Source organism: Pseudophryne corroboree, chromosome 8 (assembly GCF_028390025.1).
Source record: "Pseudophryne corroboree isolate aPseCor3 chromosome 8, aPseCor3.hap2, whole genome shotgun sequence".
Classification (NCBI taxonomy): domain Eukaryota; kingdom Metazoa; phylum Chordata; class Amphibia; order Anura; family Myobatrachidae; genus Pseudophryne; species Pseudophryne corroboree.
The window spans coordinates 214,692,302-214,705,715 of record NC_086451.1 but is presented as its reverse complement, the minus strand read 5'-3'; the positions used below and the strand labels follow the sequence as shown (position 1 = coordinate 214,705,715).

Sequence of the window (13,414 nt, the reverse complement as noted above, 5' to 3'; positions counted from 1 at the left end):
TTGTAGCCGACCAGGAGGTTGTCCTTTCTGGGAATGATCCTCGACACGGAAGTGCAGAGGGTGTTTCTCCCGGAAGAGAAAGCGGTTATGATACAAACAATGGTCTGGGATGCCCTGAAGCCAACCCGGGTTTCGGTTCATCAGTGCATTCGCCTTCTGGGGAAGATGGTGGCCTTTTACGAGGCTCTACAGTACAGAAGGTTTCATGCTCGGCCCTTCCAACTGGATCTCCTGGACAAGTGGTCGGGATCTCATCTACACATGCACCAGAGAATACATCTGTCGCCAAAAGCCAGGATTTCACTTCTCTGGTGGCTGTAACTACCTCACCTTCTGGAGGACCGCAGGTACGGGATTCAGGACTTGGTCCTTCTAACCACGGATGCAAGTCTGGGGCTGGGGCGCAGTCACTCAGGGTGAAACCTTCCAAGGACGGTGGTCAAGCCTGGAATCCAGCCTTCCAATAAACATTCTGGAACTAAGAGCCGTGTACAACGGTCTTTTCCAAGTCTTTTCAAGTGCTGTCGGACAATGTAACGACGGTGGCTTACATAAACCGACAGGGCAGAACGAAGAGCTGAGCTGCAATGTCAGAGGTAACAAGAATCATCCTCTGGTCAGAAAAACGTGCATTGGTGCTGTCAGCAATCTTCATTCCGGGAGTAGTCAACTGGGAAGCGGACTTCCTCAGCAGACACAATCTCCATCCCGGAGAGTGGGGACTCCATCCGGAGGTGTTTGCGGAGGTAGCAGATCTTTGGGATGTACCTAAAATAGACATGATGGCCTCTCGTCTCAACAAGAAGCTTCGGCGGTATTGTTCCAGGTCGAGGGGCCCACAAGACGTGGTGGTGGACGCCCTAGTGACTCCATTGGTGTTCCAGTCGGTGTACGTTTCCTCCACTTCCTCAATGCTCAGGAGTGGCCAAGAAGGGCTTGGTACGCAGATCTTCTAGATCTACTGCTAGAAGAGCCGAGGCCTCTTCCTCTTCGGGAGGACCTGCTACAGCAGGGGCCATTCGCTTATCAAGACTTACCACGGCTATGTTTGACGGCATGGAGGTTGAACGCCAGTTATTAGCTCGGAAGGGCATTCCGAAAAAGGTTATTCCTACCATGATACAGGCTAGGAATGGAGTAACGTCTAACCTTTACCATCGTATTTGGAAAATTCCAAAAGTTTCCTACGGTGGAGTTTCAACTGGGACGGTTTCTCCTCTTCCTGCAAGCAGGTGTGGATATGGGCCTACGTTTGGGATCCGTAAAGGTCCAGATTTCGGCCCTATCCATTTTCTTCCAAAAACAGTTGGCTTCCCTCCCTGAGGTTCAGACTTTTCTGAAAGGGGTTCTGCACATCCAGACTCCCTTTGTGCCGCCTACGGCGCCCTGGGATCTTGACGTGGTGTTACAGTTACTCCAATTGGATTGGTTCGATCCTCTACCGGAGGTTGAGGTCAAATTTCTCACGTGCAAGGTTGTCACTTTGTTGGCCTTAGCTTCTGCTAGACATGTGTCGGAGTTGGGGGCTTTGTCTTGTAAGAGCCCCTACATGATCTTCCATGAAGATAGAGCGGAGCTCCAGACACGTCAGCAGTTCCTTCCGAAGGTTGTGTCTGCATTCCATATCAACCAACCTATTGTGGTGCCAGTTACTACTGACTCCTCAATTTCATCAAAGTCCTTGGATGTTGTAAGGGCTCTGAAAATCTATGTGAAGAGGACTGCTCATCACGGAAAATTGGACTCTCTGTTTGTCCTGTATAATCCCAAGAAACTTGGGTGTCCTGCTTCTAAGCAGACGATCTCTCGCTGGATCAGGTTCACTATCCAGCATACGTTTTCTATGGCAGGATTGCCATGTCCTACGTCTGTTAAGGCACTCTACTCGTAAGGTGGGTTCTTCCTGGGCGGCTGCCCGGGGTGTCTCGGCTTTACAGCTTTGCCGAGCGGCTACTTGGTCTGGGTTGAACACGTTTGCAAAGTTCTACAAGTTCGATACTTTGGCCGCTGAGGACCTGAAGTTTGGTCAATCAGTTCTGCAGGAGCCTCCACGCTCTCCCTCCCGTTCTGGGAGCTTTGGTACATCCCCATGGTACTAATGTGGACCCCAGCATCCTCTAGGACGTAATAGAAAATAGGATTTTAATTACCTACCGGTAATTCCTTTTCTCATAGCCCGTAGAGGATGCTGGGTGCCCGCTGTCAGGCTCTGTCTAGTTTGTTTTCCCGGAGAGGGCACTAGTAGGTCAGTGGAGATGGGATGAAGAAAACGAGGAGGCTGGATAAGATTCCTGCGCATGTGCGCTGTGTTGTTTATTTAGCAATTGATTCAAACAATATGGCAGCAGGAATACTGATGACAACAGAAGATATGCAATTGTGGGTGGAAAAGCATGGAAGCTAAAAGTCTATGGCAAAGTCTGTGACGTGAGCAACAATCGATCAGGGAACTGATGTATCAGTATGGGAACCGATGGTTCCTGGATCGTGAAGCACAGCAGGGATGATGGTGGGAATAGCGAGCCAGGTAACTGTTTGCAGGAGACAGGAACAAGTGGTTTAAATCCTCAGTGCAGGTTAGAATAACACTGGCAGCTTGCAGGCTGACGAACGAACAGGTGTAGGTTAATGAGATGCACCTGGAGGAGAGTCTCTACTGCAGAGGGCTGGAGCACACTGTAGCTGGATAAGGTGTGAAGCTGATCACAGGTACCCGGGTTGCTGGTGCTTGTGGTTCCACAGGACCAGACTGAAAGGCAGAGCAGGTACAAAGAGGAACTGGAGAACGGAGCCAGAGACACAGGTCAGAGGAATGACACGAAGTCCAAGGCAAGGACTGACTCACCCTGCGGCTCCTGATATACCCCCCGGTCTGCAGGTATTTGTTGGGAGTGAATGGGAAGTGCAGCCAGGCGATGGATTGCCTGATGCAGAAGAGCTGACGGGGACTGTCATGGCAGCGCCCATGCCGTGGTTTGGCGGGAATGCGGCGTGCGTGCACGCCTGCTGACAACAGGAGTGTCCTTAGGCCCAGAATGGCATTTAGCGACAAGGTGACCAGTGGCAGCGAGACATGGGAGCCTCAGACGGAGGTTGCACCAGCGGACAGGTGCACCTGCAGTAAGTCGATTCCTAACAGTACCCCCTCCTTTACGGGTGGGCACCGAACACCCACGTGGTTTGGATGGGTGAGTACTGTGGAAAACATGGATCAACCTTGGAGCGTGGACATCTGTAGCATTTACCCAACTCCTCTCCTCAGGACCATAACCGGACCAATAGATAAGGTATTGCAGACGACCATACCGGCAACGGGAATCCAGAATCTTCTGTATTGCAAAATCAATGCCCCTCTGAGTTCGTACTTTGGGGCCAATGGGAAGAGCTTTTTGGAAACGATTCAGGATCAAGGGTCTAAGGAGGGAGACATGAAAGGCATTAGGTATTTGCAAATAAGGAGGCAATCTGAGCTTGTACGCTACAGGACTGATGACTTTGTCAATGGGGAAAGGACCAATAAAGCGTGGTGCAAATTTCATTGATGACACTCTGAGACGAAGGTTCCGGGTGGAGAGCCAAACCTTATCGTTAGGTTTTAAGCTGGGAATTGCACGTCTTTTGTGGTCAGCAAAGAACTTGTAACGGCTTGAGGCCTTTTTAAGGGAAACATGAATTTTTCTCCAAGTAGACAAAAACTGGTTTAGAACAGAAGTGGCTGCAGGAACATCGATGTTTGGTAGATCTTGGAAGTCTGGAACACGAGGATGTTGCCCATATACAGCAAAAAACGGGGTAGTCTCCGTGGCAGTATGATAGCGAAAGTTGTGAGCAAATTCTACCCATGGAAGCAGGTCTACCCAGTCATCTTGGGAAGAGGAAATATAAAGTCTCAAGAAGGTCTCCAATTCTTGATTCACCCTCTCAGTCTGTCCATTCGTCTGAGGGTGGTAGGCTGACGAGAACTTAAGTTTAACTTGTAGGGCAGAACAGAGAGCTCTCCAAAATCTTGCTACGAACTGAACTCCACGGTCAGATATAATTTCAGTAGGCAGTCCATGTAGGCGAAAGATCTCCCGTAGGAAGACTTGAGCAAGTTTTGGAGCAGAAGGAAGATCCTGGAGTGGAACAAAGTGGGCCATTTTGGTAAACCTGTCGACAACTACCCAGATGGTATTGAATCCTTGAGAGGAGGGTAGATCGGAGATGAAGTCCATGGACAGGTGAGAACAGGGACGGCTGGGTATTGATAACGGCTGTAACTGACCTGCCGGAGACTGACGGGGAGTCTTATGCTGGGCACATTTGGGGCAGGATGCCACGATATCCTGGATGTCAACCTTCATTTTAGGTCACCAGTAAGTTGCAGACAGGAACTTGAAAGTCTTTAGTACACCAGGAAGCCCTATGAACTTAGACTGATGAGCCCAAGACAACAACTTGGAACGAAGCTCAGGAGAAACAAATATCTTGCCAGGAGGCGGGACAGGAGTGACTTGAGCTGAGGCAAACACGACTGGATTCAAAACAGAATGAGGAACTGGATCAGGAATCTCCTCTTCAGATCCCATAGAACGAGACAGAGCATCAGCTTTGGTATTCTTAGTAGGAACCAGTCTGTATTTTAGACAAGGTGTGTGACTGTACTGTGGAATACTTGTGAGGAGATATACCCTCGAAGGGGACTCACAAAACTGCTTATATCATCCACAGGAATCAGATAACCCTGTCAACAGGCATTGGACATACTATATGTTTGCCTAACTAAGGTATTGTACACTAATTTTAGCAGGTATCAGTCTGTATATTAGACAAGGCGTGAGACCGTACTGTGAAATATATATGAGGAGATATACCCCTAAAGGGGGCTCATAAATCACAAAAACTATATATATTATCCACAGGAATCAGATAACCTTGTCAGCAGACTCCAGACATACTATAAGTTTGCACAATAGACGTGGTGTGTGGAAACGTTTTTCTTGTCTTCTTTTATAAAAGAACGCTAACATAATCTAGTAGACGCTTTTTCTGTGTGTATGGAAAATATCAATACGATATATAACCATTTATCCTTCTACGATTCATTAATATTATAGATATAGTATTCAACATACATAGAACTACTGATCCCCTGAATAAAAATATTAACGATCAATTTCAATTTACCAATCATTTATTGAATAATACAATGTAATAGAATAACAACACAGTGAGCCCATATGATATTGTAATCAATTTTATTGATTTATACTCTCTCTCTCTCTCTCTCTCTCTCTCTCTCTCTCTTGTATATATATATATATATATATATATATATAGGAATGGTAAGGTTTCCCCAGGGAGCTGGTGATTCCCTTTGGTATATCTAAAGTTCTCACTTATAATGAAAATTCATAAAAGATGGATTATATTTATTTAATAAAATACAGTGAAATATGCTGTATCACAATATGTCTACAATGACCATCAACAAAGTTTTGTACAGATATTAGTGTTGATAACAGTACATTTCATTCACATATCAACATGATGATTGATCTTCCTTGAAGACAAGACAAAAACCGCTGTCTTAACCCAACGCGTTTCATCCTACGGACTTCATCAGGGGTTGTATTTATAATCTAAACAATGTAGAAAGTATTTCATAAATATATCGTTTTGTTTATCAACAGTGTACTTATGTTTTTTGTAGTTACTATGAATACATACCAAAGGATCACAATATGGATAAGCACCTTAGCGTATCTTCAATGATACATAAAAACACTTAAAAGCGATAACGTACTAGATCTCACCACATGGGATATCTGTAAATTCAAATAATAGCAAGATAAGGATATATGAGGAGGGGTGGAGGATGACAAAACTAAATGATAAACGTATGGGGTTTCGTTTAATGGAACAAATCTAACCTTTTTGGTCTATGTTATCATTACAATCCAAGTTTGATAAATTGATTATAGGAATTTATTATATTAATCATTTATAAGCTAGATGAAGCTATTCGAGAAATGTTATCATATTTATCATTTGTAACCTAAAATAGGGGACGTATCATATTTGAATGATATATTTATACATACCAATTCAGCAGATAATTAGATGTAATTCATTCTACTGAGCCAAATTATGTTTGGTGATTTCTGAAAGCAATTGTGTTTAAACCTATAATGGAAAACACATTTCTAATATTATATGGGTATGATATACATTAAAAAATGCCGGCCCATAATTTTTCATACATACCAATTACGTTGAAAAATAGTAAATAAAGCAGCTTTTCTCATCCAAGCGTGGATTTTATACAAGGCAGAAAACTGTAATTAAACCTATGATGGAGCAGAATGTATAGAAAAAAGGGAATGAGGATATGGATACATAAATAATTCTGATCCACTCCAGCTTTAGTCAGAATTAATGTTTTATGAAAATATTAATCATTGTCACTATATGCTAAAGGGTTCCACCAGTATTAATTCGTATCTAATATAAAAGTGGCAAAGAAAAATATATATAAACCCTTTTATCCAAATAATAAATTCTATATTGAAATTGGATGCCTTCGTTTACCAAAAATCCAGGACTATTTACCAAATATATATTATCATATTAACATCTAGAAGCTATATACATTTGTTTCTATAAATCCTTAATCTCAGAACCACAATCTTTTTTCATAGGGCTAATATTGGACTTCACATATTCTAATAATTATCAGCATTTCTAGTTACACACCAAAAAAATATAAAAGACCATGAGATCAATATGCTTACCTCTCTGCATTCAGTAATGCTCCTAGCTGCTGCACACATTTGGACTGAATGGCTGGGTTTTTAAACCCCACTACCAGTGACATCACTTCCTTTAATTAAATTATCTACTTGAAGTGTTGAAATGGTTATTTACCTTACATAAAGTGTACTGTGTACTGAATTCACTAAAACTAAATTTAAGTGCTTATTTACACAAGACCAATTCCAAAGATTGCTGAGCCTTTTCGAAGGTAGAACGATTAATTAGATAATTGCGCTCCACTGCTCCCTTCTAGCGTGCGTTCCAACGTCGCTTTGGTACTTCCTGTAATTATGGATCTCATGCTGTGAAGCCGCGCCAAGCGGCGAAGCTCCGTGACTCAATACACAATGAGGCGCCATGGCAACCGATTGTAACCATGACGCGCTTCCGCCTTCCGGCGCGTCATGCGTATCAGTGTTCATGGACTTCCTGCATTTGCGTTCCAACCCGCGTATGTGGAATCTGCTTGGTATAACGAAGATGTAATCATCACATTAAAAGTAAACCAAAAAAAAAATAATAATAATAATCCGGGCAAAACGATTTAAGTGCTTTATCTAATTAATATGCATGCATGTTGCCTATGGGTTTAATTCACGTTCTACTTAAGGGGTCACTTAGTTACAAGTCCATAACAGACCTAGATATATTAGTCAATATTTACAACCGCACGGTATTATTTATACCCTAATGTGAATTATTTGATAGTGCACTAATTGAATATTGATTATTCTTATAAGTGATCTATTACATAAACTATAACTCCAGTGGGGTTCACTACGGGTGGCCGGCGGTCGGGCTCCCGGCGACCAGCATCCCGGCGCCGGGAGCCCGACCGCCGGCTTACCGACAGCTTGGCGAGCGCAAATGAGCCCCTTGCGGGCTCGCTGCGCTCGCCACGCTACGGGCACGGTGGCGCGCTACGCGCGCCACACTATTTTATTCTCCCTCTATGGGGGTCGTGGACCCCCACGAGGGAAAATAAGTGTCGGTAAGCCGGCGGTCGGGCTCCCGGCGCCGGTATACTGAGCGCCGGGAGCCCGACCGCCGGCAAACAGAAGACCACCCCTCCAGTGATCAAATCCATTTATTCCAGATCACCAATATTTAAATGTGATCGAAATATATATTTATGTTTATATTTCATAAAACAGGATATTTTAGTAAATTAATAATAAAAGTTGAGTTTTAATTAAATAATCATTACATTGATACCATCATACTATATACATATATTTTCTCTTTAAGTGCGCCAACACAAAAGACAATCTTGTTCTTTCGTTCCTATGTTCTTGGTATTCTGGGAACCTGGATGGAAATGAAGCTTGAAGTTGAAACGAGAGAAGAACATTGCCCACCGGACCTGGCGAGGATTGAGACACTGGGCTGCCTTTAAGTAGAGCAGGTTCTTGTGATCAGTGTAGATGTTAAAAGGATACTTTGCCCCCTCCAAGAGATACCTCCACTCCTCAAGGGCCAGTTAGATCGCCAGTAATTCTTGGTCACCGATGGAGTAATTAGCTTCCGCAGGAAGATATTTGCGAGAAAAGAACCCACAGGGATGAATTTTTCCATCTGCCCCTACTTGGGAGAGAACAGCTCCAACTCCTACTGTAGAAGCATCTACCTCCAACTCGAACGGCTTGTTTATATCTGGTTGTGACAGAACTGGAGGGGACATGAAAGCCTGCTTAACTCTCTGAAATGCGGCCAAGGCATCTTCTGACCAGTTGGAATGGTCTGCCCCTTTTCGAGTTAAGTTGGTAATAGGAGCGATGAGAGTTGAGAATCCTCTGATGAACTTCCTATAGTAATTAGCGAACCCCAAGAATCGCTGGATGGACTTGAGTGTACTCGGACTGGACCAATTAGCAATAGATTCTAATTTTGTGGGGTCCATCTGGAGATCTGATCCGAAAATTACATACCCTAGGAAGGGTATGGAAGGAACTTCGAAGGTACATTTAGACAACTTGCCGTAGAGACGACTCTCACGAAGACGTCGGTGGACCTCACAAACTTGCAGACGATGCGAGGAGAGATCTTGAGAGAAGATAAGGATATCATCCAAATAGACTACAAGATATTTGTACAGGACATCACGGAAAATGTCATTAACAAAGTGCTGGAACACTGCTGGAGCATTGCTCAGCCCAAACGGCATTACAAGGTACTCATAATGACCATCCCGAGTGTTAAAGGCGGTCTTCCATTCATCGCCACTTCGAATTCTGATGAGATTGTAGGCACCGCGGAGATCTAGCTTAGTGAAAATGCGAGCTCCCTTGACTCTATCAAATAATTCAGTGATGAGAGGTAATGGATAGCTATTTTTGATGGTAATATCGTTGAGCCCCCGATAATCGATGCACGGACGTAATCCTCCATCTTTCTTTTTAACAAAGAAAAACCCGCTCCGGCGGGCGAAGACGAAGGACGGAAGAATCCTTTCTGTAATTTCTCCCTGATGTACACACTCATTGCCTCGGTTTCAGGTACAGATAACGGGTAAGTACGCCCCCTAGGTAGCTTCTTGCCGGGGATGAGATCGATGGGACATTCCCACTCTCCATGGGGCGGCAGAACATCGGCAGCCTTTTTGCTGAAGACGTCAGTGAAATCTTGGTAGGCTACTTGGGAGACTTGACTGAATTTTAACTTCTGAGGGCCTTACAGGACGAACTTGGGCTAGGCAGAACTGATGACAATGTGAACCCCAAGAAGTCAGTTGTAACGTGGGCCAGTTAATCTACGGATTATGTAGCTGGAGCCAGGGCATACCCAAAACGATCTCCTGAGTTGCCTTAGGGATGACGAGGAACTCGATTAATTCGGAATGCAGGAACCCGACTCCCAAAACAACTGGCTTGGTTTTATGGGAGATGGAACCCTTGGAGATTCAGCTACCGTCCACTGCAGTGATTTAGACCGGGTATGTGAGTCTGCAGATAGGCAGATGGAACTTGTCAACTGCGGCTTGAGTAATGAAGTTTCCAGCAGCTCCACAGTCCACTAACGCGGATACAGACTGGAGTCCAGCACTAGTCTCTAAAGTCACAGGAAGGATAAGGTCTCGGTTTGAAGGAGCTTGTCTAGAAGATCCCAACTTGACTCCTCCTTTACAAGTCAGGATCTGGCGTTTCCTGAACGCGCCGTACAAGAACTAATTTGGTGACCTTTTGCCGCACAATAAAGACACTGTCTCTCTCGAAGTCTTCTTGACCGCTCCTCAGGGGTTAAGCGGGACCTATTTATTTGCATAGGCTCATCGGAAGATGGAGGCTGAAATTGTGTCGGGGGTACAATTCTCGGCTGCGAGCACGCTAACTGCGAGCACGCTAACTGTTGCGTTCGCGAATGCGAGAGTCCAACTTAATACACAAAGAAATTAGGTCTGATAATTGCTCAGGAATGTCACGAGTGGCTAGTTCATCTTTAATTCGGTCAGAGAGTCCATGCCAAAAGGCTGCTACCAGCGCTTGATTATTCCATTGAATCTCTGAGGCTAACGTCTGGAACTGGATGACGTATTGACCCATGTTATGGGTACCCTGACGAAGTTGAATAAGATCTGCAGAGGCTGACGTTGCGCGACCTGGTTCGTCAAAGATGCGTCTGAAGGTTGACACAAATTCGGTATAGTTATTCCTAAGAGGGTCAGCATGCTCCCACAGAGGAGACACCCAACTCAGGGCTGGCCCAGAGATCAGCGATATAATGTAAGCAACCTTGTTTCTTGGCGTGGGGAAATTGTGCGATAGCAACTCAAACTGAATTACACATTGATTGAGAAACCCGCGACATAACTTGGGACTGCCATCATATTTGCTGGGTACGTGCAGATGCAGGCGTGACACTGGAGTTGATGCAGCCGGTGAAGGAGAACCCACTGAACTTGCAGGTGCAGAGGTGACTGGAACTGAAGGAACGACAGCACTGGGCAGTGAGTGTTGCAGTGTATCGAGACGGGAGGACATTCCTTGCAGGAATTGGATGATCTGCTGCTGCGCAGCCTCTTGACCATACAGGCGGGAGACCAGATTTTGTAAGGCCCCTGACCCCACATTCTGACCACCATCCGAGTCCATTGGCCTTGGACTTACTGTCAGGCTCTGTCTATTTTGTGTTCCCGGAGAGGGCACTAGTGGGTCAGTGGAGATGGGATGGAGAAAACGAGGAGGCTAGATAAGATTCCTGCGCATGTGCGCTGTGTTGTTTATTTAGCAATTGATTCAAACAATATGGCAGCAGGAATACTGATGACAACAGAAGATATGCAATTGTGGGTGGAAAAGCATGGAAGCTAAAAGTCTATGGCAAAGTCTGTGACGTGAGCAACAATCGATCAGGGGACCAATGTATCAGTATGGGAACCGATGGTTCCTGGATCGTGGAGCACAGCAGGGATGATGGTGGGAATAGCGAGCCAGGTAACTGTTTGCAGGAGACAGGAACAAGTGGTTTAATCCTCAGTGCAGGTTGGAATAACACTGGCAGCTTGCAGGCTGACGAACAGGTGTAGGTTAACGAGATGCACCTGGAGGAGAGTCTCTACTGCAGAGGGCTGGAGCACACTGTAGCTGGATAAGGTGTGAAGCTGATCACAGGTACCCGGGTTGCTGGTGCTTGTGGTTCCACGGCAGTGCAGGACCAGACTGGAAGGCAGAGCAGGTACAAAGAGGAACTGGAGAACGGAGCCAGAGACACAGGTCAGAGGAATGACACGAAGTCCAAGGCAAGGACTGACTCACCCTGCGGCTCCTGATATACCCCCCGGTCTGCAGGTATTTGTTGGGAGTGAATGGGAGGTGCGGCCAGGCGATGGATTGCCTGATACAGAAGAGCTGACGGGGACTGTCATGGCGGCGCCCATGCCGTGGTTTGGCGGGAATGCGGCGTGCGTGCACGCCTGCTGACAACAGGAGTGTTCTTAGGCCCAGAATGGCATTTAGCGACAAGGTGACCAGTGGCAGCGAGACATGGGAGCCTCAGATGGAGGTTGCACCAGCGGACTGGTGCAGCTGCAGTAAGTCGATTCCTGACACCCGCCCAGCGCTTCGTGATCCTGCAGTGATTACTTAGTTCAGTACTGCTTAGTTCTTGGTTAAGTACTGTTTTGTTACTTGGTTAAGTGATATTGTTCAGCCCTTGCTGATGTTTCAAGCTGGTTAGCTTGGTTTGCCTTGTGTGTGAGCTGGTGTGAATTCCCACTATCTGTGTAAAATCCTTTTCTCGAAGTTGTCTGTCTCCTCGAGCACAGTTTCTAGACTGAGTCTGGTAGGAGGGGCATAGAGGGAGGAGCCAGCCACACTCTCAAACTCTTAAAGTGCCAGTGGCTCCTAGTGGACACATCTATACCTCATTGTACTAATGTGGACCCAAGCATCCTTTACAGACTATGAGAAAAGGATTTACCAGTAGGTAATTAAAATCCTATTATTATTATTTTTATCAATAAAGAGGTTTTCTTCATGCAATGCATACTTGCCGACTTTTTGGCTGCACTCTCCGGGAGAGAGCAGCCAGGTCGGCTCAGCAGGGGGGGCGGGCTCCGACAAGCAGTGCAGAGGAGGGGCGGGCCAGAGGCGTTTTGGGGGGACGTGGCAAAGGCAGAACGGGGGCGTGACGGCGGGACGCGTCATGTAAGCCACGCACCCCGCTGTGTAATGCTGCTATTACCGGTATTGTTCAGCAGGGTGTGTGGCTATGATGACGCGATTCAACAAGAATCGTGTCATCGCCTGACGGGACAGCCCACTTTACTCTCTAAGTGGGCGGCTGGGCATGGGGGACCCCCGAAATCGGGAGACTTGCCTGTTCTTCCAGGGGGCCGGGAGGGTCACCCGATTTTCGGGAGCCTACCGGCCATTCCGAGAGAGTAAGCAAGTATGATGCAATGTAAAAGGAGCAGCTAGGAAATCACTGGTTTAGTGTGAAAGAATATTGTGTAGTTAGAAAACTGTGGGTGGGTGGTCATATTGGACAGATAGTGGTGAGACAAGGGTTCTGTAGCGCCATGCATATCAAATGGTGTACAACTAACATATGTAGGTACGCTACTGGTAAAAAATTGTAGGACAACCCCATTTTTTTGTTTTTCTTGGAAAATAAACAGTGTAAGTCCTTTGAATAACATGAAATGGTAAACTGCTAGAGGTTAAAAGAAAAAGTTTAGTTTAGCAGAAAGAGAAAAATAATATACATTTTACAGTGGTTTAAAAGGTCTTTTTCAGCAAACAATGTGTTACAGCTTTTCTGCAGCAATGAAAAATAGGCTTGCCTTTGCCCTGAAGCAACACACGTGGATTACTGAAACCTAGAAGTAGGTTTTGTCGAGTAGGAGAAAGGATTGTTCCTTAGTGTGTGGGGTCTATTTACTCAGCAGCTGCTTCCTGACAAGTTTAAGCCCAACATTTAAAAGGACAATGCTTTTAATAGCAAAACTCCATTCATTTTGCGATTAACAGCAGTGCCCTTTTATACTTTTAGCTTAAATATGCCAGAAAGTGGTGGCACATATTAAATTAAACCCTGTGGCATCAACTGTCACGCATGGAGGAGGAAGGGTGATGGTCTGGGGCTTTTTTTCTAGAATCTGAATAGTGACTGGCACCCTGAC

General features: G+C 45.6%; 1 protein-coding gene across 4 annotated transcripts in view; it reads left to right on the top strand.

Annotated features, from left to right (window-relative positions):
- Positions 1–13,414, top strand: part of OPHN1 (oligophrenin 1) — a 584,093-nt gene that overhangs the window by 364,712 nt on the left and 205,967 nt on the right. The window lies entirely within an intron of this gene.